The following is a 22,086-nucleotide window of genomic DNA, read 5'->3' as shown; positions in this document are numbered from 1 at the left end:
GGCAACTGAGTTCAGTATTAGTTACAGAGTGTCCAAGTTATCCTGGCTCCCAAAATAACTTGGTGGCTGGTTAAAGAGCCTGTGGGAGGATCCAACACACACCTGGCTTTGAACCTGAGCCCTGCTGATAGAGTCCGCCTCCCTTGTCCATTGCATCCTTTGTTGGATCACAAAGGGACTGAGGAACCAGGGCTGGTGTTTCTCCAGTATCTTTTGGCTGCTGAATGCCCTACCTACCCCCTTAACACTTTCCTGGACCCACTTCAGCATTTCAGAGGATCCCAGTGCCAGGTCTGTTCCAAAGAAAGTGCCACTCCAGGAAGAATTTGAACAAAGAAAGTTTCCTTCTTTGGTGTTAAGATCTCTTGCCTTCCAGCTGTTTGGCTCTCGGCCTGTGCCCTGCCTTCATCCTTCTAAGCTAACAACTATGTTGATAATAATACTTCGTTGCTTTTGCACGGTGCTTTGTGCATTTCAGAGCATTTTCATGCTTATTATCTTATTTGGTATTCACAGAATCCCAGGGAGGATGGGCAAGAAGGAGAGACAGAGGGCAATACCTCTCATTTCTCCCATCCCATACACCCTCTTAAAATAACTACTTTAAAAGAATTTAGAAGAATTATCCTTCTGTTCTTTTTAAACCAGATGGACATATTGAGACTGACCTTGATTAAGTGACTTGCCCAAGATCACAGAGCAAGTTAATGGCTGAGTTGGATCTAGATTTCCAATCATGGATCACACTTAAGCAGGATTTGCCTGACACCACCTTGAAAAACACTACTGGCCATGGCAAGGGACCTCTGAGAGAAGTGGTGTTCTTGACACCGCTGCCCCTTTGAGGCCTCCAGGAGTCATTCACAATCTTCCCCTCCAGTCTCTACAGAGATTTGGCTACTCCCCAGTGGCTTGGGTAGCACCAGGGGCCCATAGAAATAAGCCAGGTTTGATGTAAGGATTTAGTAACAGTTCCTTAGGTGTTGGCATGGATAAAGGCCATTGGAAGAGTTGGTTTTCTTGTTGTGATTACAGAGCACCTGGTGGAAGGTATGACAGGAAATATTGAAAACCATCGGTCTATCCCTCCATCAGCACCTCTGAAAGAGAGGAAGCAGAGGTAATAGTCCCTGCCCCGCCTCCTCCCTAAACTATTCTGCAGCAAAGACACCCTTTCCTGGCCCCTCTGTTTTGGGCCCCTTTGCCAGCTACACTCATTGCTGCACTCCCACCTGGCCATCCCTGAGCCCATCCTTCCCGGCCACAATGTGGAGTCAAGCAGTGAGTTCTCTGTCATGCAGTTCTAATAGGGTTAAGTGAGGAAGCTCTGGAGGAAGAGCCTTTATCTGTGCTTTCTCCAGGGTCTGCCCTTGCTCCTTTCCCAATGCCCCAGCAGAGAGCTTAGTGTGCTTCTCTTTGGCATCACCCAGCCCCATAACAGCAAACAGCACGACTGGGAAATTAGTCACGGCAGTGAGCCTGTCCAATGGCCAAGGCAACACTGTGTCAGTCGGGGTGAAGACAAGAAAACAGAAAATGTGCTAGGAATTTCAAACAGAGGGAATTTGTTTCAGAGAACTGGTTAGAAATATGTTGTCTTGAAGGAGGGTAAGGCGGGGTAGACTAGAGATGGGTGGCTGCAGAAAGCTTCTCTCACTCCTAGGCGTGGAGGATCAAATGGAAGGGTGTTATTAGACCCAGATGTGTACTTTCTGTCGACACTGCTGGAGAGCTTTTTTTGAAATGATGCTGCTGGCAGAACTGCCAGAGGTCACTGGAGCCTCTGGCTACCCACTGCTGCCCCTCCAGTACCATGATGCTGCTGGAGCCTGTGGCAGTAGGCCACCACTGCTTGAAATGGTGAAGGTCTCTGAGCCCACAACCACTGGCAGATGCAGAGAGAAAATGGCTTTTCCTCTCCTCCCGCCACACAATTTCCTACCAGTACTTCCCAGTGGCTGAATCTGACAGGAAGCTGGCTAGTGAGAGGAGTCTGAAAATGTCGTTTTCAGGGCCCAGCACACTCAAGCACAAAGCAAAGCATGGAAAAGCTAGAGTGGGGCTCAGAGCAAACAGGCAAATGACCAACATAAATGCTACTGAAACTTACAACTAGTGTTGGCACCTTAAAGGCCATGTGTATTGGACATTAGTTGATTACCTCATTTCTCCATTTCTCCCTTTGCAACAGCCCGTGCTTTCATTTCCAGGATCCACGTGTTTTCAGGAAGCTGACTCCATCAGGGTAGAGGAGGGCTGAGCCAGTCAATCCCACTGACCAGAATGACTGGTTCAGGTGGGTCATATGAACTCACCAGTCCAATCAGAGTGGATCTCAGGATTTTTGCTGAGAAGGCTGGCACACAGCCTGTCTCTTCCTTGCTAACCACGAATGAGGAAGTATGCAGGCCCTGGGAGCTGTTGGCAGTCATCTTGGGACAATAAGAGGAGCAGAAACCAGGAAGAAAGAATAGCCCTGAGGACTAGGAGGTTAATTTGGGGCAACATGGAAGCCATATGCTGTAGTCACTGCTTAGGAAGCTCTGGCATGGTGAATCAGGTTCATGCCCCTTACGATGCCTATTGTTGATCACAAAGCAAGACCAATTTACAAGCATCAAGGAAAACTCTGGAAGAGAAAGAAAGTTCTAGATATCAGCCACTTTTCCCATAGTCACATCCTGGATCAAAGGCTTTTAAATATTTTTTAGTGTGCCCTCAATAAAAAATAAATTTTATAGTGTGACACTACAGTGTGACGTAGCTGTATACATAACTGAAACAAAAGTTTCACCATAATTTTCATAGTATTTACCCTTGCTATGTGCAATTACAGTTATGCGCTGCATAACAACATTATGGGCAATGAGAGACTGCATACACGATGGTGGTCCCACAAGATTAGTCCCATATAGCCTAGGTGTGTAGTAGACTATATCATTTAGGTTTGTGTAAGTACACTCTATGATGTTCTCACAGTGACAAAATTGCCTAATGACGCATTTCTCAGAATGTGTCCCAGTTGTTAAGCAATGCATAACTATAATTCAAATTTCCAATTCTATTCTATTCCATTTAAAAAATAAAGCTGGTTGCAAACTTCTAAATGCTTTCATGATCTACTAACGGGTTATGCCCTGCACCTAGAAAAACATTGCCCTATACCATGCCATCATCGATTGCTGCAAAACTTAACTCTGGATTTTAAGCATCCTAACTTTACTAACTTTCCTGCTTCTGTACACGAATTCCCTGCCTTCCTTTGCTCTGAAGGGAAGTCTCAGTGTCCCAGATCCTATCAGAGGTCAACCTCTCCCCAATCTGTGCCAAGGACCCCAAAACTTACCTCTGCAGATATTCTCTCTCTTTTGCATTGTCAATTTCTGCCTGTCTAATGGAATATTTAATTTACAAAATTGCTCCAGAGTTTCTCTTCTTAAAATCCAAAACAAACCAACAAATAAAAAGCTCCCTTTGGCCCCATTTCAACTTCCACTTCCTTGAACCAAACCAGAGTAGATATGGTTGACTGGGACAGGAAGCAGAAAAGTGGCCTAGACATGAACTCAGTAGACATTAGTCTAATAAAACCTATCTCACTGAGTTGACTGAGGAATCAAATGAGATCAACACCTAAGGCAAAACCTTACTCCCCACCAATAATAATTATCATAGTGACCATTTGTTGAGCAAGTCCTCTGTGCCAGGCAATATGCTAAGGACCTTAAAATGGTTTCCAAGCCAAGAAGGATTCCCTAGCACCTTCTCACTGCAGTTTTCTCCCTCTGATAACTTAACTAACATTTTTAGAGGTCTACCATGCACCAAGGAGTGGACTGACTGACTTGCATTCATTCATTCTATAGATGTTAATTAAGCACCTACTATGGTGCTAGGAACTTACTAGGTGCTGGGGACACTGTGATGAACAAGGCCTTCAACCTTGAAGGACTCACAATCTAGTCACACAGTAAGTGAAATATAATGAGAGCATATCCATGAGGTGTTCTTTCCTTGTGTCTTCCTTGGCTCTAGACCTCACAACTGACAGTGTTTCTGATTCTGTTTTTCTGGCTTGGCCTTGGAGCCCTACCTTCAGGACATGCTTTGAGTTCTCAGCTCTGTGTGTGGCCATCAGGATTAAGAGAAATGCTTGTGTTCCCTATCTCTCCCTGCCTGGGATCCTCCTCCAGAAGAGACAGACTTAGCAGATGTCCAAAAGACAGGTAAATTGATGCTCTGGGTTTTACCCCATCACACTTTTAATACTTCTCTGTCTTAATTCACTCCTAGTCTCCTAATTGCCAAATCCAACTGACTCTTTGTCCTTTTGAAGATCTTTTGCCCTTATCTCTCTTTTTGGTATCACATATCATTTACTCTTCTTTGCATCTTTCACTCTACAGCTCAGAGTGGTTAAATAAGCTGTTCAATTTATACCACTAAGTAGTAGAGCAGGGACTTGAACCCAGATCAGGCTGACTCCAAAGCCCATGCTATGGCCAATACTCCATGCTGCCTTTCCAAGCAGACCAATAGTCTAGATCTGTGCTGTCCAATATGCATTCACAACATGTAGCTATTTAAATTTAAATTAAAATACAATGAAATTAAAAATTCAGTTTCTCAGTTGCACTAACCATCTTCAAGTGCTCAATAGCCACATGTGGCTGGTGGCCACTATACTGAACAGCACAGATGTAAAAAATTTCCATCATTGCAGAAAGTTCTTGGATAGCATTGGTTTAGACAAAGTGTAAGGTGGCATTGGGTCAGATAGCATCTGTCCTCTGACCTCTTCTGTTTACCCTCTCTCCACTTATTTATTCTCTGGGAATGAGCAGCCATTGTTTGATCTGCCCAACTCTCTACTCCCACTTTTCTGGGAAGTGTTACTCTATCCTGCAGCTTGCTATCATACCGTTATTCACAGGGTTACAGTGGACACCACCACATTTACAGATGACCCTATGCCCCCCTCCACATTAAGGTTGATTGGTTCAGGGGCGGACACCTGGCCAAAGCCAGCCCAAGCAGCAGCTCTTTCTCCCAGGAGTTCAAAAATTGAGCCTAAAAGTCACCTGGCTGATCTCTTGAACAGAGGTGACTTGGGATCTATGGGTGACCATGTTTTCTTGATTTCGATTGGGAAAACTGGTTTTCAGAGAGATAAAGAAATGACAAAACAGTTAATACATATTGGGGAGAGTTGGATCTAGGTGCTCAAAGGCTGTCAGGGCTCTGTGTCCGTCTCTTTCTCTGTGATGCCTTCGTGCTTAGGCAGGCTGTCTCCATGAAGCAGAAATGATGGCCACCCACAGATTCTCATAGCTCAGACCTTCAGAAGGAAAGTCCTGTCTCTCCCATATCTATATTTCATATCTTTAGGAAGGCTTTGCTTAGCTTAGTTTGGGTCATGTGCCCATCTGTTCAGAAACTGTGACCTGTCTTAGCAAGGATTTCTAGAACACAAACTTGAAGAAGGGGTTAAGTGCTAAAGCCTTACGTGGGAGGCACAATCCTAGAGCAGTGAGAATGAGGGGATGGGGAAGCAGGAAAAGATGGCAAGTAATGCAAGGAAATGTTTGCTGCTACTTCTTCATAATGAGTAGTCTCTTTATGGGTCCACCCACTTGGCCATGCAGAATGTTTCTAGAGAGGTTGTATAGCAAAATTATACTTTGAAACAGTCCATCAGAGGAAGGAAGGGAGAGTGGATTGTTCTATCTGCTGTTTCCTGTCTTGTCTCCCATCGATCAGTTTGCCCTATGGCTAGTTAAATCCCCTAGACTTCTAGGGTGCTTCACTGACCCCTTCAGCAGCTGCTCAGGAAGTGAGAGCTCGTGCTCCGTGAGGTGGTGTGTCATCAGAGTCTGGAAGCTGCAGAAGCCATAGAATCCATGTTCACAACTAGTTGGCCTCAGGCAGCAGAACTGGGAGGCCTCATTCAGAGTTGGTCAACCTTGTCTGTGGTTGAGGTGGACCAAGTGGCTAGTGGTCTGGGAGCCAAGTGATGCTGAGAGACTCTGAGGAGGCACTGGGCCAAGATGTGGGGATCATTATGATTGGTCACATTGGGTTGTATGCCTACCCCTATGGCTGATGTGGTATAGAAGAGATACTACAACATGAAGTATCTGACGTTCCCTACCCTCCTGTCAGTTCAGATCCTCAGAAAATCAGAGACCACGACAGATTAAATGCAAGCAATTTATTATGGAAAACACCTGTGGAAGAAAATGGGGCAGGAGCTGGGAGAGACTGAGAGGACCACTGGATAGTGATGCAGGTCTGACTCTAAGTGAAGGAGCGAGAAGGAAGGAGTTCTAGGTGGAAGCGTCTTAGACCACAGTGCAGCTCTAAGGAGAATTTGGCAAGGCCACTGAGGAGTCTTTGAGCCAAAGTTGTCCATGAGAAGAGTACCACTTATCCCAGGAAAAAGCCTGTCCTAAAGTCCCTTCTGTGCTCAGTCGCTGGCCAGGAGCAGCCTGTGGGAAGTGAGGCCTGGGAGTGAAGGGCAAGGGATTTCAAAGCTGAGCATGGACTTCAGAGCTCAGCAGCTGAGCTGTTGGTGCATTCCCCCAGCTGGAGATCTGAGAAGCGCATTCTCACAGCCACACACCTTCCCCGCTCAGCACTATGTACAGAAGAAGGATGATTCTACAATCTAAAAAGGAAAAAAGTAGAGTGCTACTACCATTTGAAAGGGTAAGGGTGTTGAGCAGGCAAGACAATTTCCAGGTTACAATGTCCCACTTGTAATTCAAACTCTACAGTCCAAACCTGAACTAATGACTTCTCCATGCTCTGGAGTCATCCTCTTCCCTGTTCTCATTGTTACTGATGTGCTCAGCCCCTCACTACATCTTGCCTGAACTATTGTGGAATTCTTCAATTGGTCATTCTGAAATCCTATTCTGTCCTATGCTCTCTGCCAGATTGTCTTTAAACACAGCTTTGACCATGTCACTCCCCTTTGTAAAACTTCTATCATTGAGAATGTAAAGTGGTGTAGTTGCTGTGGAAAACAGTGTGGTCAAAAAACGAAACATAGAATTACTGTATGATCCAGCAATTTCACTTCTGGGTGTATACCCAAAAGAATTGAAAGCAGGGACTCAAAACAAATATTTGTACACCATGTTCACAGCAGCATAATTCACAATAGCTAAAAGATGGAAACAACCCAAATGTCCATCAACGGATGAACAGATAAACAAAATGTGGTATATACACACAATGGAATACTATATTCAGCCACGAAAAGAAATGAAATTTTGGTACATGCTACGACATGAATGAGCCTTGCACACATTATGCTAAGTGAAATAAGCCAGACACAAAAGAACAAATGTTGTATGATTCCACTTATATGAGATATCTAGAATAGTCAAATTGATAGAGACAGAAAATAGAACAGTGGTTACCAAGAGCTAGGGGAGGGGAGGATGGGGAGTTACTGTTTAATGGGTACAGAGTTTCAGCATGTGATGATGAAAAAATTCTGGAGATGGATAGTGGTGATGGTTGCACAACAATGTGACTGTGCTTAATGCCACTGAACTGGACACTTAAAAATGGCAAAACAAAACCAAAAAACTTCCACCATTAACTCTCTGTAGTAGAAAATAAAACCCAAGAGGCTTAATCTGACCTTAATATATCTTTTCACACAATTCTTCCTTTTCCTCTTACTCTATATTCCCCCGATTGGTCTCTGGCTTCTTATATTTGCTCTAGTGGCCACCTACACATAGCATGCTCTTCTCCTAATTCTACTCATTTTTCAAGACCCAGTTCAAATATCACATCCTTGTGAATCTTTCCTGAACTCCTATCCTATTTCATAATAAGGGAAAGTAAACTTTCCCTTTTTTTTCCTTCTTTTAAGGAAGATTAGCCCTGAGCTAACATCTGCTGCCAGCCCTCCTCTCTTTGCTGAGGAAGATTGGCCCTGAGCTAACATCTGTGCCCATTTTCCTCTACTTTATATGTGGGATGCCACCACAACATGGCTTGATAAGCAGTGCATAGGTCCGTGCCTGGGATCCAAACCAATGAACCCTAGTTCATTGAACTGCAGTGGAGTGTGTGAACTTAACCACTGTGCCACCAGGCCAGCCCCTCTCTCTCTTTTTTGAACCCCCACAGCATGTGAATTGTATTTCTCTTCAGCACTTACTGCTTTTCTTTTAGACCAAAGAAGGCACAGAATGAGATAGATGGGTGTACCTTAAGGTAGTCCAGCTGGCCATCTAGACAGGTACCTCTACAGTGCTATAACCTTAAGGAATTTACCATCATCCCAGAACTGGTCTTCAGTCTTGCAAATTCAGAAGCCTGATTTTAATAGTAAGCATAGAGTGGAACCATCTCCCAGGGGGGCTCTTGTATTCATGAAATTCACAGAAACTGATAGTTATATAAACCAGAATCCAATAGATTGATGTAAATGAAAAATACAATTATCAAAAGAACTAGGGTCCTCTAAAGATATTCCATGTTCATGGATGGGAAGAATAAACATAGTTAAAATGTCCATATTACCTAAAGCAATCTACAGATTCAATGCAATCCCAATCAGAATCCTGAAGATATTCTTCACGGAAATAGAACAAAGAATCCTAAAATTTATATGGAACAACAAAAGACCTCAAATAGGGACTGGCCTCATGGCCAAGTGGTTAAGTTTGTACACTCTGCTTTGGCTGCCCAGGGTTTCACCAGTTTGGATCCTGGGCATGGACATGGCACCGCTCATCAGGCCATACTGAGGTGGCATCCCACATGGCACAACCAGAGGCACTCACAACTAGAATATACAACTATGTACTGGGGGGCTTTGGGGAGAAGAAGAAAAAAAAGAAAAAAGAAGAAGATTGGCAACAGTTGTTAGCTTAGGTGCCAATCTCTAAAGAAAAAAAAAAAAAAAAACAACCCCAAATAGCCAAAGCAATCCTAAGAAAAAAAGAGCAAAACTGGAGCCATCAAATTCCTCACTTTAAAATATACTACAAAGCTATAATAATCAAAACAGCACAGTACTGGCAGAAAAACAGACACACAGATCAATGGAACAAAATTGAAAGCGCAGAAATAAAACCACACATCTCTGGACAGTTAATCTTTGACAAAGGAGCCAAGAACATACATTGGAGAAAAGTAAGTCTCTTTAATAAATAGTGTTGGGAAAATTGGACAGCCACATGCAAAAGAGTGAAAGTAGACCATTATCTTACACCATATACAAAAATTAACTCAAAATGGATTAAAGACGAACGTAAGACCTGAAACCATGAAACTAGAAGAAAATATAGGCAGTATGCTCTTTGACATCGGTCTTAGTAGTATGTTTTTGAATACCATGTCTACTTAGGCAAGGGAAACAAAATAAAAAAATAAACAGATGAGACTACATCAGGCTAAAAAGCTTCTGCAAGGGATAGGAAATCATGAGCAAAACGAAAATACAACCCACCAAATGGGAGAAAATATTTGCAAATCATATATTTAACAAGGGGTTAATTTCCAAAATATGTAAAAAACTCATACAACTCAACAACAAAAAAACCAAACAACCCAATCAAAAAATGGACAGAAGATATGAACAGACATTTTTACAAAGAAGATAAAAAAGATGGCCAACAGGCACATGAAAAGATGTTCAACATTACTAATTATTAGAGAAATGCAAATCAAAACTACAATGAGCTATCACCTTACGCCTGTCAGAATGGCTATAATTAACAAGACAAAAAACAACAAATGTTGGAGAGGATGTGGAGAAAAGGGCGCCCTCATACACTGCTGGTGGGAATGCAAACTGGTACAGCCACTATGGAAAAGAGTATGGAGATGTCTCAAAAAATTAAAAATAGAAATACTATATGATCCAGCTTTCCCACTACTGGGTATTTATCCAAAGAACATGAAATCAACAATTCTAAGAGATTTATGCACCCCCATGTTCATTGCAGCATTATTCACAATAGCCAAAATGTGGAAACAACCCAAGTGCCCATCAACTGATGAATGGATAAAGATGTGGTACATACTATGCAATGGAATACTACTCAGCCATAAAAAGACAAAATGGTGCCATTTGCAACAACACAGATGGACCTTGCTGGTATCATGCTAAGCGAAATAAGCCAGACGAGGACAAACACCCTGTGATTTCATTCATATGTGGTAGATAAACACATGGATGAGAACAGATTAGTCATTACCAGAGGGGAAGGGGGCGAGGGGGAGGGTGAAAGGAGTAAAGGGGCACATATATATGGTGACAGACAAAAACTAGACTATTGGTGGTGAGCACGATGCAGTCTACACAGAAACTGATATAGAATATTGTACACCTGAAATTATACAATGTTATAAGCTAATATGACCTCAATAAAATAATTAAATTTTTTTTAAAAAAGGAACTGGGATCCTCTAGATGGCAGATCACTAAATTCTGTCCCTATAGGCAAGATATTTGCTGGGTGAGCATAGACTCACACCAGGAAAGCATGTTGAAGCATTTCCTAGCTGAGGAGCCTGAAATATTCTCACCTACTACAGGGCTAACATGGACCAGGAAATCCTAATGCTCAGGTCGGCCGGACCGAGACAGTGCTGAGAGGGACTATGCCAGGGCTTGCCCCTGTGACGGCCTTGTTTCGGGCTATCACGGGTAATTAAGTCCTTTGGTTCACAGAATCTCTTTCCCAACAGATTACAGAATGACTGGTTGATAAGATTGATTAGGCTTCTGTTTATTAAATTCCAATCACATCTGCCTTCTTGAGATGCCTCCCATATGATCTGGATCAGAGCTTGGTTTGATTTTGATTATGTTTGTAGACAAGCTCTCGGCTTACCCGCAGAGAGAGCTCATTTCTGGGCTGTATTAGTCAGTTTAGGCCAGCCAGGTTACACTGCAGTAACAAATAACTAAAACAATCTCAGTGGCTTATAACAACAAAGGTTTATTTCTTACTCACGTTACATTACGTGTCATGTGTGTCTGCTGTGGCTCTGCACACCTTTATTCTGAGACCAAAGCTTGAGAAGCAGCTCTATTTGGGACATGCAACTCTCCTGGCAGAAGAAAAATAATATGGCAGAATCATGAGATGGCCTATACCTTCCTGCTCAGAAGTGGCTCATGCCATTTCTACTCACATTTTCTTGATCAAAACAAGGCCAAGCTTGATGACATTAGGGTGAGAAGTATAATTTCCTAGGGAAAGGCCGGGGGGGGGGTGGGGGTTAGAAAAGGAGGGGCAGAGAATATTGATAATAGTCTACAGCAAGGACTAATATTTATCTTGTATGCACCAGTATGACTGTTACCAGTTATAATACTTACCACTAAAATATTGAAATACTTTCATACTAGCTGGTAAATAGCTGCTGTCTCCAGCCTCCTGACAACTCCCTTCCTTTGGCATCCCCTGAGACCTGCTACTCACAAACTAGCAACCGAAGGGTTAACACCTAGCACAGAAGGGTATCTCCAGCACCCTTCCTGGACTTCAAATCTGCCAGATCAATGCTTGAGCACCACCTGTTAAACATGTTTACCGTCACCCTTAGCTAATTTCCTCAGTATGTAGACTCTTAATAGTTTAATTCTGAGGGCACCTCCAGGCTCTTGGAGGGAGGCTAACTGCAGCCTCTACGGCTCTCAATACTTAATTATTACAATAATAACTAATAACACTGATTTGTGCTGCATTTTTTCACCTCTTTTGCAAACATAGTATAAGAAACAATTGCTCGGGGCCGACCCTGTGGCCCAGTGGTTAAGTTGACGTGCTCCACTTCACTGGCCCAGGGTTTCGCAGATTTGAATCCTGGGTGCGGACATGGCACCGCTCATCAGGCCATGCTGAGGAGGCGTCCCACATGCCACAACTAGAAGGACTCACAACTAAAATATATAACTATGTACTGGCGGGATTTGGGAAGAAAAAACAAAAAAAAAAAAAGAGAAATAATTGCTCAATAACTATTTGTAGAAAGACTCACCTAGCTTTTTCCCATTAGCTAAGCTCATGTTTCTACTATCTCAACACAGCGTTTCTTATTTTAGGTCTGCCTGTTTTTAATTTTTTCTGCCATTTCTATGTCAGAAAAATGTCATCATCATCACTAACTTCTTTATGACACTTTTGCAATTTTCAAAGCACTCTTCCTTGCACTATTTCATTCAATCTCTCCGATACTCCCAGGAGGCAGGAATTAGATCATTTTACAAAGGAAGACACTGAGACTCAGTGAAGTCAGGTGACTTATAGCTAGTTAGGTTTCGTTCAGTCGTTTATCAAATATTTACGGAGTGCCTGAAGTAAGATTTACTAAGGTTGGATTTGAAAACAGTTTTCCTGAATTCACGTCAAGGGTTTATTCCACTATTCTCAAGGACTTTTATCACCAGAGTCACAAACTCAAAGGAAGGAAATAATGTGTGTTGATTTTATTGGACCCCTACAAAACAAGTCTCAGAAAGGCTCCAAGGTCATTTATAAACTTCAAGGTGATCACCAGCAGGAGCAGCCTCATTTTTCTGTTTGCTACTTAACGCACTGTTTCACTGTAGATAATTCCATTCAATAAATATTTGATAACTTTATCTACAGGTTTCGGAGCTATTCAAATTGAGTTTTGACGCTTACTAGCTGTGGGACCTTGATCAAGTTACTTAACCCTTTTGAGCTTCAGTTTTACCATCCGTAAAACAGAAATAATACTAATGCCTTCGGCCTAAATGGTTGTAGAGATTAAAGAAAGTATGAAAAGATAGAATGCTCGTTGTAGCTGTGGTTTCTAATGGACTTTTGATGAAGCTCTCAACTCTGCATTCAAATGAGGAAAACTGTGTCCAGGTCGATGTACGGTTACAAGCTGACATTCTAGGGAAGTGCCGTTCTTTATTCTGGAGGATATCGTCTTGCACTTTTGGTGTTAAATTCCCTCTTTTACGGTACTGGTAGCTATCTTCTTTACTGGTGCACTTAATCTGGCATCCCCACGTCGTCCTTCGTCCTCCAGCTCTCTTTCGTCCCAAATTAAAAAAAAAAACAAAAAACTATTTATTCCTTAAAATTCAAAAGTGTGCGCGACAAAGCAGACACCCACAAGGATAGAACGCCCTACGGAGGTCACCGAGCAACGCCTCAGGAGCCGCCCCCCACAAAAGGGCGGGGCCAGAAGGCTCCCGGATCTCATTCCGCCTCACGTGTCGTCGCCCCCTTCCCAATTCTCGCGAGACTTCAAGCAACTGAGCTGCGCATAACGAGACACTGGGAGTCGAGGCGCCAAGGGAGGGGGAGGGGAAGGGGAGAAGGTGCAAACGGCGTGGCCGCCATCTTGTTTGTACCCCCGCTTCGCGCGCGCTCCGTTCTCCGTGACGCACGCTTCCCCCTCCCCTGCGCCGTGCCCAGGCCTCTGCATTGCCCGACTCCGCAGGAGCGCGGGGGCGGCTCCTGCTCTTCCCTGGACTCCTGAGCAGAGGCGTGTGAGTGTGCGGGAGCGTCTGTGGGAGGGAAGGCGAGCGGCGGCGGCGGGGGGAGGGGCCGCGCTTCCCGCCTTCGGCGGAGACCTCACTTCCCTCGCGCGGCCGCTGCTGTGGTTCGGTCCGGCCTGCCCGCCGCCATGTTGTGTTCTCGCCGGGCCCGCCGCTCTCGCCGCAGCCGCGCTCGCGGGGTCCGTGCGCCTGGTCGGCCCGGCCCGCGGGCTTTCTCCCATTGGCGGAAGACGACGGCGGGGGGGGCTCGCTCGTGATTGGTCGGTGGCGGGGAGGCCGCGGACCTGGCACCTTATTGGTCGCGCTGTCTCCGGCCTGGGGGGTGATTAAGGAATCGGAGGCTGCGGGGAGGCTCGGGTCTTGGGGTCGGGCTGCGGGGTGATGACCTCTTACGGCTCAGGCGTCGGGGGGAGGCTGAGGGCGAGCCTAGGCGCCTTAGTGGGGAAGAGAGGGTGATGGTCTGGCAGGTACTTCGGAGGTAGCCTGTGCATGGCCCGAAGTGGGCGGCACTCTAATTCCAGAGTTACCCTCCCTGGAACATACGTGGTCTGGGCTAGGGTTCCAGGCTTGGAAACAGTGAAACCCGAGTTACAGGCTGAGAGGATCTTTGAGATCCAGGGATGCTAGACCTGGAGCATCACACAGTTTGGGAGCGACCCTGATGTCCATGGATGGCAGGTCTGAGGGCGTGGCATAGGAGGAGAGGCTTCACGGCCCCAGGAACATATCCGGATGATAGTCACAGCAGGGATTTTGCTAGAGCGTGCCAGTGTTGAAACACTAAGGGTTTGGTGGAGTCTTGGAGTCCAGAGTTACCAGACCTGGGAAATGATGCCAGGAGGAAGTAAACAGACCCAGGCTGAGACGGATCCTATTGGAGAAGTGTGTCCAGTCTTAATAACTGAATGCCAAGCCTAGGAGGCATAGCATTAACTAGTGACGGATCTACACGAGTGAGAAAGTACGAAGCATTTTGGGGAACATTTTCAGATTTAGGAGTTATATTGAGAGCAATTACAGATTATTGGGTCTCAGGACCATGCATGTAATTTTGAGATGTTATCTATGAAGTTTTTCTGCTCTAGGAAGGATACAGGTCAGGGCTGAGTTTCCAAAGCTACCTTTTCTAGCAAATGTTATACTTTGCAAATTATCTGGTGAATGGATATTGTTAGGTTCCTCTGTAGTGGAAGAGAGCTTGACAGAGATCCTGGACCTTGACTCATTTATTTCCTTTTATACATGCCAAAAAAAATACACCACCTTCCTGTATACTTAATTTTTTTTTTTAATAAGCATCCCAGAACAAAAATAATCCAGCGCATAGTTTCTTGCATCTTGTCTTAAGTAACAAGACTTGTCAACACTTTCTGGTTCATGTTTCAGAAAGCTTTTGTTCTAATCAAGAGTTGTTGGAGTCAGCGTGCTGGGGGTACATTCCTTTTCCATTGGATTGTAATAACTTGAATTGTTCTACGTGTGCTCCTCTCAAGACTTGAAGATCATGGAAACACATTTATGTTAAACCTCTGTGTTTTCTAATTTGTATTTCCTTGTTAGTGTTGGGTGGTATTTTCTAGCTTTAGATAGATGTTACACTTCTGTTTTATACCAATTTCAAGAAACTCCTGTGGTTTTCAGATTTGCTCAGGTCTTTTTTGTTTGTTTGTTTTGTTTTGTTTTTTGAGGAAGATTAGCCCTGAACCAACTGCCGCCAATCCTCCTCTTTTTGCTAAGGAAGGCTGGCCCTGAGCTAACATCTGTGCCCATCTTCCTCTACTTTATATGTGGGATGCCTGCCACATCATGGCTTGTCAAGTGGTGCCATGTCTGCGTCCGGACCCGAACCGGTGAACCCCAGACCGCCGAAGCAGAAGGTGCGCACTTAACTGCTGCACTACTGGGCTGGCCCCAGGTTTGGTCAGTTTTATGTGAATGCAACTACATTTTTGAGAGAGAAGGGGAAAGTAGTAGAGGAAGGGAATTGACATCTTGGGGCACATTTAATACCACATTCCTGTTAGGTGGGCATCATCCCCATGTTGTAGATGAGAAGATTGAGGATCAGAGAGAGGTTAAGTAGTTTGTCCAGTGTCACTTAGTGGTTGAGCCGGGATTCGAATCCAAGTTGCCTGATGCCAAAGCCTGTAGTTGTATGTGCTACATCATGCTATCAACATAAACATGACTAGTCAAACTACGAGATAGTTTTTTTTTTTTTTAAGATTTTATTTTTCCTTTTTCTCCCCAAAGACCCCTGGTACATAGTTGCATATTTTTAGTTGTGGATCCTTCTAGTTGGGGCATGTGGGATGCCACCTCAGCATGGCTTGATGAGCGGTGCTGTGTCCGCACCCAGGATCCAAACTGGTGAAACCCTGGGCCCCTGAAGTGGAGCACGCGAACCCAACCACTCGGCCACGGGGCCGGCCCCTCCAAGATAGTTTTATATTTCAAAGTGGATCATCTTTCTTTGATTTCTGGGTGTTAGGAGCGTATTGAGTGGGAGAATATAATAAGAATTTGTCATACTGTTTCAAAGATTCAGACCACAGAATGGTAACCATATGGAATATAGGTTCTTCAACTAGGTATTTAATTTATATCCCTTGGTGTCTGTTGTGAAGGGAAAGATTTACAAAATAAACTGCTGGAGTTTTCCTGAACCCAGGTAGAATGGGGAAGAACACACACAGAAAGTTTAAGAATCTGCATTCTTTAAAACCAGCCTTCAGAATATTGCTGACATAGTCTTTCTATATATGGAAGTGATTAATGCTAAGCAGTGAGGAACTACCAAGTGCATAGTGTAAAGAGCTCACTAGAGAGCTTTTTCAAACATCACCAGTTCTTTAGGAGGTTTGTCTCCAAACACTGGGACCTATCCAAAGCCTAATGCCTTCTTCAAACTGTGGGATAATGATTCCAGGGTATGCTTTTCCTGAGTGATGGGTAAAATTAAAACTGGATATAATAAAATATTTGCAATTCCCATTTTGAATGGAAACCTTTAAATAATTCAGGTTTCCAGGGGAGACCAGTAAATTGGAAGTCATAATTGCTTTGTGTTTTGAAATGATTAGGTGAGAGTCTCCTCCTCCATTTTATTTGCAATCACATTGCAGTGTGGAAGATTAAGAATCAAAAGTATGAGGGGCAATAGGGCTTGCCATGCGTTTTATACATTGGTCATCTCAGTTTCCTTTGGCTCAGTCATGACGTTAACCAAATGTGAAGAATGTAATGGCATCCGTAACTGAGTTTCTTTTTTAGTAAGTCTAGACAAGGTTACAAAAACAAGTGTATACATGTGTCTTTCTTATTCAGCAAGCATTTCTTGACTACTTGCCCTTCAACACCAGTGGCCACCTTCTTTCCATATTAGCTCCTTAGACCCATGGCCACTTGCTGGATCTTGTTATCATCTGGAATTGACAAACCTAGAAATCTTGAACTCCCAGGAGGTCTGAATAGGTCTGAGTTTGTATTAAAAACTTGTGGGGGCTGGCCCTGTGGCCAAGTGGTTAAGTCAGTTAAATCAGTACACACCACTTTGGCAGCCCAGGGCTTTACCGGTGCGCACCCTGGGCACGGACCTAGCACTGCTCATCAGGCCATGCTGAGGCTGCGTCCCACATAGCACACAACCAGAAGGACCTGCAACTAGAATTTACAGCTATTTATTGGGGGGAGCTTTGGAGAGAAGAAAAAAAAATTGGCAACAGATGTGAGCTCAGGTGCCAATCTTAAAAAAACAACAACAAAACTTGTGAACTTGCTTTGTCGTTTTAGCAAAAAGGTCATACCAATGCTGTATACTTTACAGATTGTGTCCATGTCATTTTATTAATCTTTATACCAAGTAAGTCTATTATCTCATTTATGCTTACACGTTTTCAATTTGGTCAAAACTGTTTAGTTGTACTAGAAGATACAAGGTTTCTTATCCCGGTGTATGAGAAATGGAGGCAGTGAAATGAGGGGCCTTGCTGGGTGTCTTTCTGAGGCAATTTTGAAGTTCACTTCTGTTATCTTGTAGTTCAGAAGTACTGAGTGACTAAAGATCCATGAATGTAACTGAGGAATAATATCATAGTTACTGCCTTTTATTGAGTGCTTATATTGTACCAACTAGGGTATAAGTGTATTATGTAAATGATCCTCACACAGTATGAGGTAGCTACTCTTACCACCTTCATTTTCACATGTGAGGAAACTGAGGAGTTAAGTAATTTGCTCAAGGTCACACAGTGAATAAGTGGCAGAGCCCAGAATCAAACATTGGTCTGTAACTCTTAATTCTTACACTATCTGTGGAGCCTTTACTCTTAAACACTGGGTTCTCTTGACACCATAGAATATTATGAAAAAAGAAAAATCCTTGCATCTTAGCTCAGGAAGTGACCTTTGATTCTTTTAGGCATGTCCTTTGTACTGAGACCATAGAGAGTGTGATGACCTTGACAAGGTCACTTAACTTTGCAAGGGCAGAGGCAAGTCTAGCCAGATCACTGGATTCCTAGACCAGTGCTTATTCCACGGGACAACATTGTCTCTCCTGTGGAAGCATTGACTTGATAGCAGAGATGACTCTAAGGTACCTTTTGTGTTTTGACAAATTTTCCTCATTCACAGGAGGGAGAATGGCAGAGGGTATTATTAGGGTCACAGATGACCTTCTTGAAGTTCATTCCAGCCTCAGGCATACAACCTAGGAATAACATTCCTTAGCCAGCAAGTTGTTCTTTTCCATTCTATTTCTTGTGCTCAAAGCAAACTGAGAGTTATCTGATGTCTTACGGTCTCTCTTTTCATTTTGTTTATTCAGTTTTTCATGCATGCACTGTGACTAGTTAGGAAGACTACAAGGTCATTTTAGTATTTTCCCACAGAGGCTCAAAGCACCTAACATAATTTAAGTAGATTAATTGTAGGAGGAAATGGATTTAAAATACTTTGGGCAAAAAGTACCTTTGGAAGGGGCACTGATGTTGGAGTCAGACCTGGGAAAGAATTCTGTCTGCAATGCTTTTACCCTCTGTGTGAGCTGTGGGTCAGATTCTTAACCTGTCTGAGCCTTAGTTTCTTCCTTTGTAAAGTAGTGGTAATAATACCTATCCTATAGAGTAATTGTGAAAAATGAATACAATAGCATGTGGTAGGTGCCTGTCACTGAGTGGGCCTTAATAAGAATGAGCACATCACTTTCTTTTTTGAGCAGCATAAAAATCTGTCCTGACAGCCAGTTAGAGCTTCCCTGATGAGGAGGCCTTTTGTAATTATCTAGTCTGTGAGGTACAGTAAGATTTCTACATGGGGAGCAACCACTTGACATGAAATAACCTAATTTAGTTGTGCTGTTGTGGTTTAGGGGCTGATCTGCAGTGGACGAGTGTGAGGTCAGTATTACTTACAAATGCACAAAGTAGTAGATCATTTGTTTCCGGGTTAGGTTGTCTCCTCATTGCCTCTCTTAATCCCCAGGTTCCTAGTGGTAATGATTCTGATGAGATGAAAACTTCTTCATATTTGCCAAATGGCAATGATTATTGATATCATGACAACTAGTTTTATCCTTCTGTCCAGAAAGAGGTCTGCATTATATCATTTAAAATTTTTCCTAATTGTAGAAATTGTCACTTGAGTAGGACTGTCAGTTTGGTTTGTAGTCACTTGGGTAACATTTTCTTTGAAGTAAGCAGGAAGACAACATTGTGGAATGGTTCCGGGAAAAAATCTTTCTTCCTTCCAGAAATTTTTGCGAGGTTGCAAAATTTGCTGCACCCTTCCCGCACTTCTCCATGTTTTAGCAGTGATGTACTTGATAGCAGTGAGGCGACACCTGTACTCGTTTTCAGCATGGGACTTGTATTTTCCATTTTGGTTTAAGTTCTTGCTTGTCTACAGGCAGATTACTTCTAAATCCAGTGTGCTTTCTTTTATACAGTGAGAGCTTTCTAATGGATAGACTTCAGGTGCAGTTTAGAGAGAGGGACTAGTCTAACCTTTGCGTTTGAGTGTTTCTAGTAGAATAGGTTTAAATTAAAGATTCAACTCTCCATGTCCAAGGTATGTAAAGTGTCCTATTTAAATGAATACCCTTCATTTAAAATCAACAGTATATTGTTATAAGTCATATTCAAGAATTATTCTTAAATGCTTTCATGGGTATGAGCAGTGCTTCAATAAAGCTTCAGTGACTAATAGGAAATGATATTGGAGTATAGCATATTTTGTATCACGTCACTGCCTTAAATCGATTAGAGTTACTGAAGGTTTTCAGTCTCTAATTACTGTTAACCCTGTGCTCAGGAGTTGCAAATTGTCCAGTGATCTATTTGAAATGAGATTCTTTGCCCAGTGTTAAGAAAACATATCCCCTCACCAGTGGCATGTTCTGTCCATTTAAAAGAGAACAGAGAAAGTATATGCTGTTTCCCCTGTTGAACATCTTTGTCATTTTTAACTATCTTAAAAATTATTGCTGTAAGTAATTAGTACTGTAGGTACCTTAGAATTTGCTCATTATCAAATAACAAAGTTGGGGCCTTTTTTTTTTTTAAGATTTTATTTTTTTCCTATTTCACCCCAAAGCCCCCCAGTACATAGTTGTATATTCTTCGTTGTGGGTCCTTCTCGTTGTGGCATGTGGGACGCCGCCTCAGTGTGGTTTGATGAGCAGTGCCATGTCTGCGCCCAGGATTCAAACTGACGAAACACTGGGCCGCCTGCAGCGGAGCTTGGGAACTTAACCACTCGGCCACGGGGCCAGCCCCAAGTTGGGGCCTTTTTAAGAAGCAAAGCATACTTGGTTGGCAATAACTTGGGAGGCAGAGGATGGCTAGTTTTGGCGATATTGCATGTCATTTTCCATAGGACTAAATTAAAAAGGGAAACGCCATAATGTGTATAAAACTCCAACCATTTTGGAAGGTGGTAAGAAGAGAGTTACCTGTAGTCTTTGCATTCCACTAAAATTTGTAAGATGGCTTAAAGCCCCATTTCCGGAGCTATTTCATTGGACATTAGTTCTTATACAATGCTAATAAGTGTCCTCTGGGGATGAAAAAAGGATCTTTGACAAAATAATGGCCAAAGTGAAATGCATTGCTTTACTGCAGTTAGCATACAGAGCCTTCGTGCTCCTGTGCCTTATGACCCTTCAAGAGAAAGTGTACATTATGCAGTGTTTCGTGAACTGACTTGGCCATGGATCCTTGTTTGTGAGAACACCTAATAAGCATTTCGTGTTATGATGGTGTGTAGTACAGCCCAGTTGAACAGTTCTGGTGTAGAAAGTCTATAAATAAAAAATGAATCCTTTTGTAGAAGACAGCTTGGCCAATAGTGGGAAAAGACTTTTCTGGGAACATATAACATATGTCTCCAACTTAACGTAGACTCTTAGTGATTTCAAGTCATCTAATCCCGTTACCAATAACAATAATAATAGTAGCAGCTACTGTTTCTTGGAGCACTTCCTGTTTATCAGGCACAGTGTTGTTATTCTACATGCATTATTAACCGCTGGTCTTAATGATTTTTTGTCGTCTTAATATTTCCCATTCATCTACTTTTCAACATCTCCACTACTACATTTTCCAGTAACTAGATTACTGCAGTACCCTGTTTTCCCTGTTATCTGTCTAGAGTGCTGCCATCCTTCTGCCCTCTCTCCTTCTCCATGTTGTGCCCAAAATGATCTTTTAAAAGGGTAATTTTGATTGTGCCAGTCCTATACTTAAAAGTCTTCTGTGGTTCACCATTGTCCTCAGAATAATGTTCTAGATTCTTAACCTTGTCCAGCCCTGTTTACTTTTCTAACTTTAATTCTAGCCTCCTGCCTCTGGGCTGCTGCCATTCCAAACTACCGCCCTTCCAGGAACGGAATGCTTTCTCTCCACTCCAGGCTTTGGCACATGCAGTTTGCTTATTTGTCTTAGTAGGTTCCTATTCTTCTTAGGATTTTAAATATTCAAAGAAGCCTTCTCTGACCAGCTTGCAATTGAGTTAGGCCCTGGGTCAGGTGCTCTGCTTATGTCCTAAACTATGCGCTTGTCCCTATCGTAACTCTTACAATAACTTCCTACTTGTAACTTGTCTCTACTTGTAACTCTTTGTTATAATAGACTTTAATCTCCTTGAGGACAGGGACTGTGTCTTGTTTAGGATCCCCAGATCTTAGTTAGCACAATGCTTGCACATGTAAATATTTATTGAATGAATGAAAGTATTCTTAATCCTTACAGCCCTGCAAGATGTTTTACAGTTTAGGAAATTGGCCTCAGTGGGGTTAAGTAACTAGCTAGAGGTTACTCAGCTAAAAAGAGGTGAGGAGGGAATAGAATCTAAATCTGTCTAGCTGCAAAGACTGGGCTCTTTTTCCCTGCTTCTCCACGTGGCTGCTCTTTTTCATTTTGTCTTTACATATTCCTGTCAAGTGTTCAAACAGCCTGTGCTAAAATCCTATCCGTAGCAGCTTGTGCCATCTTTGGATAGCTCTGAGAGCTGAAATAAGTCCCTCTAGAATAGTTTTCCATCCATTGGTCTTAATTTATACTTTGGAG

At 43.1% G+C, this 22,086-nt stretch overlaps 1 protein-coding gene across 1 annotated transcript in view; it reads left to right on the top strand.

Annotated features, from left to right (window-relative positions):
- Positions 1-12,052: 12,052 nt before the first annotated feature.
- The window catches only part of NFYC (nuclear transcription factor Y subunit gamma), a 65,225-nt gene continuing 55,191 nt past the window's right edge, over positions 12,053-22,086 (top strand). The window contains exon 1 of the mRNA XM_046660983.1: positions 12,053-13,510. The gene's annotated coding sequence lies outside the window, so the exon portion shown is untranslated. The remainder of the gene's footprint in view (positions 13,511-22,086) is intronic.

The sequence above is a fragment of the Equus quagga genome, chromosome 5, assembly GCF_021613505.1.
Source record: "Equus quagga isolate Etosha38 chromosome 5, UCLA_HA_Equagga_1.0, whole genome shotgun sequence".
NCBI lineage: Eukaryota > Metazoa > Chordata > Mammalia > Perissodactyla > Equidae > Equus > Equus quagga.
The sequence above is the reverse complement of the archived record's forward strand: the minus strand, read 5'-3'. Positions and strand labels throughout refer to the sequence as shown.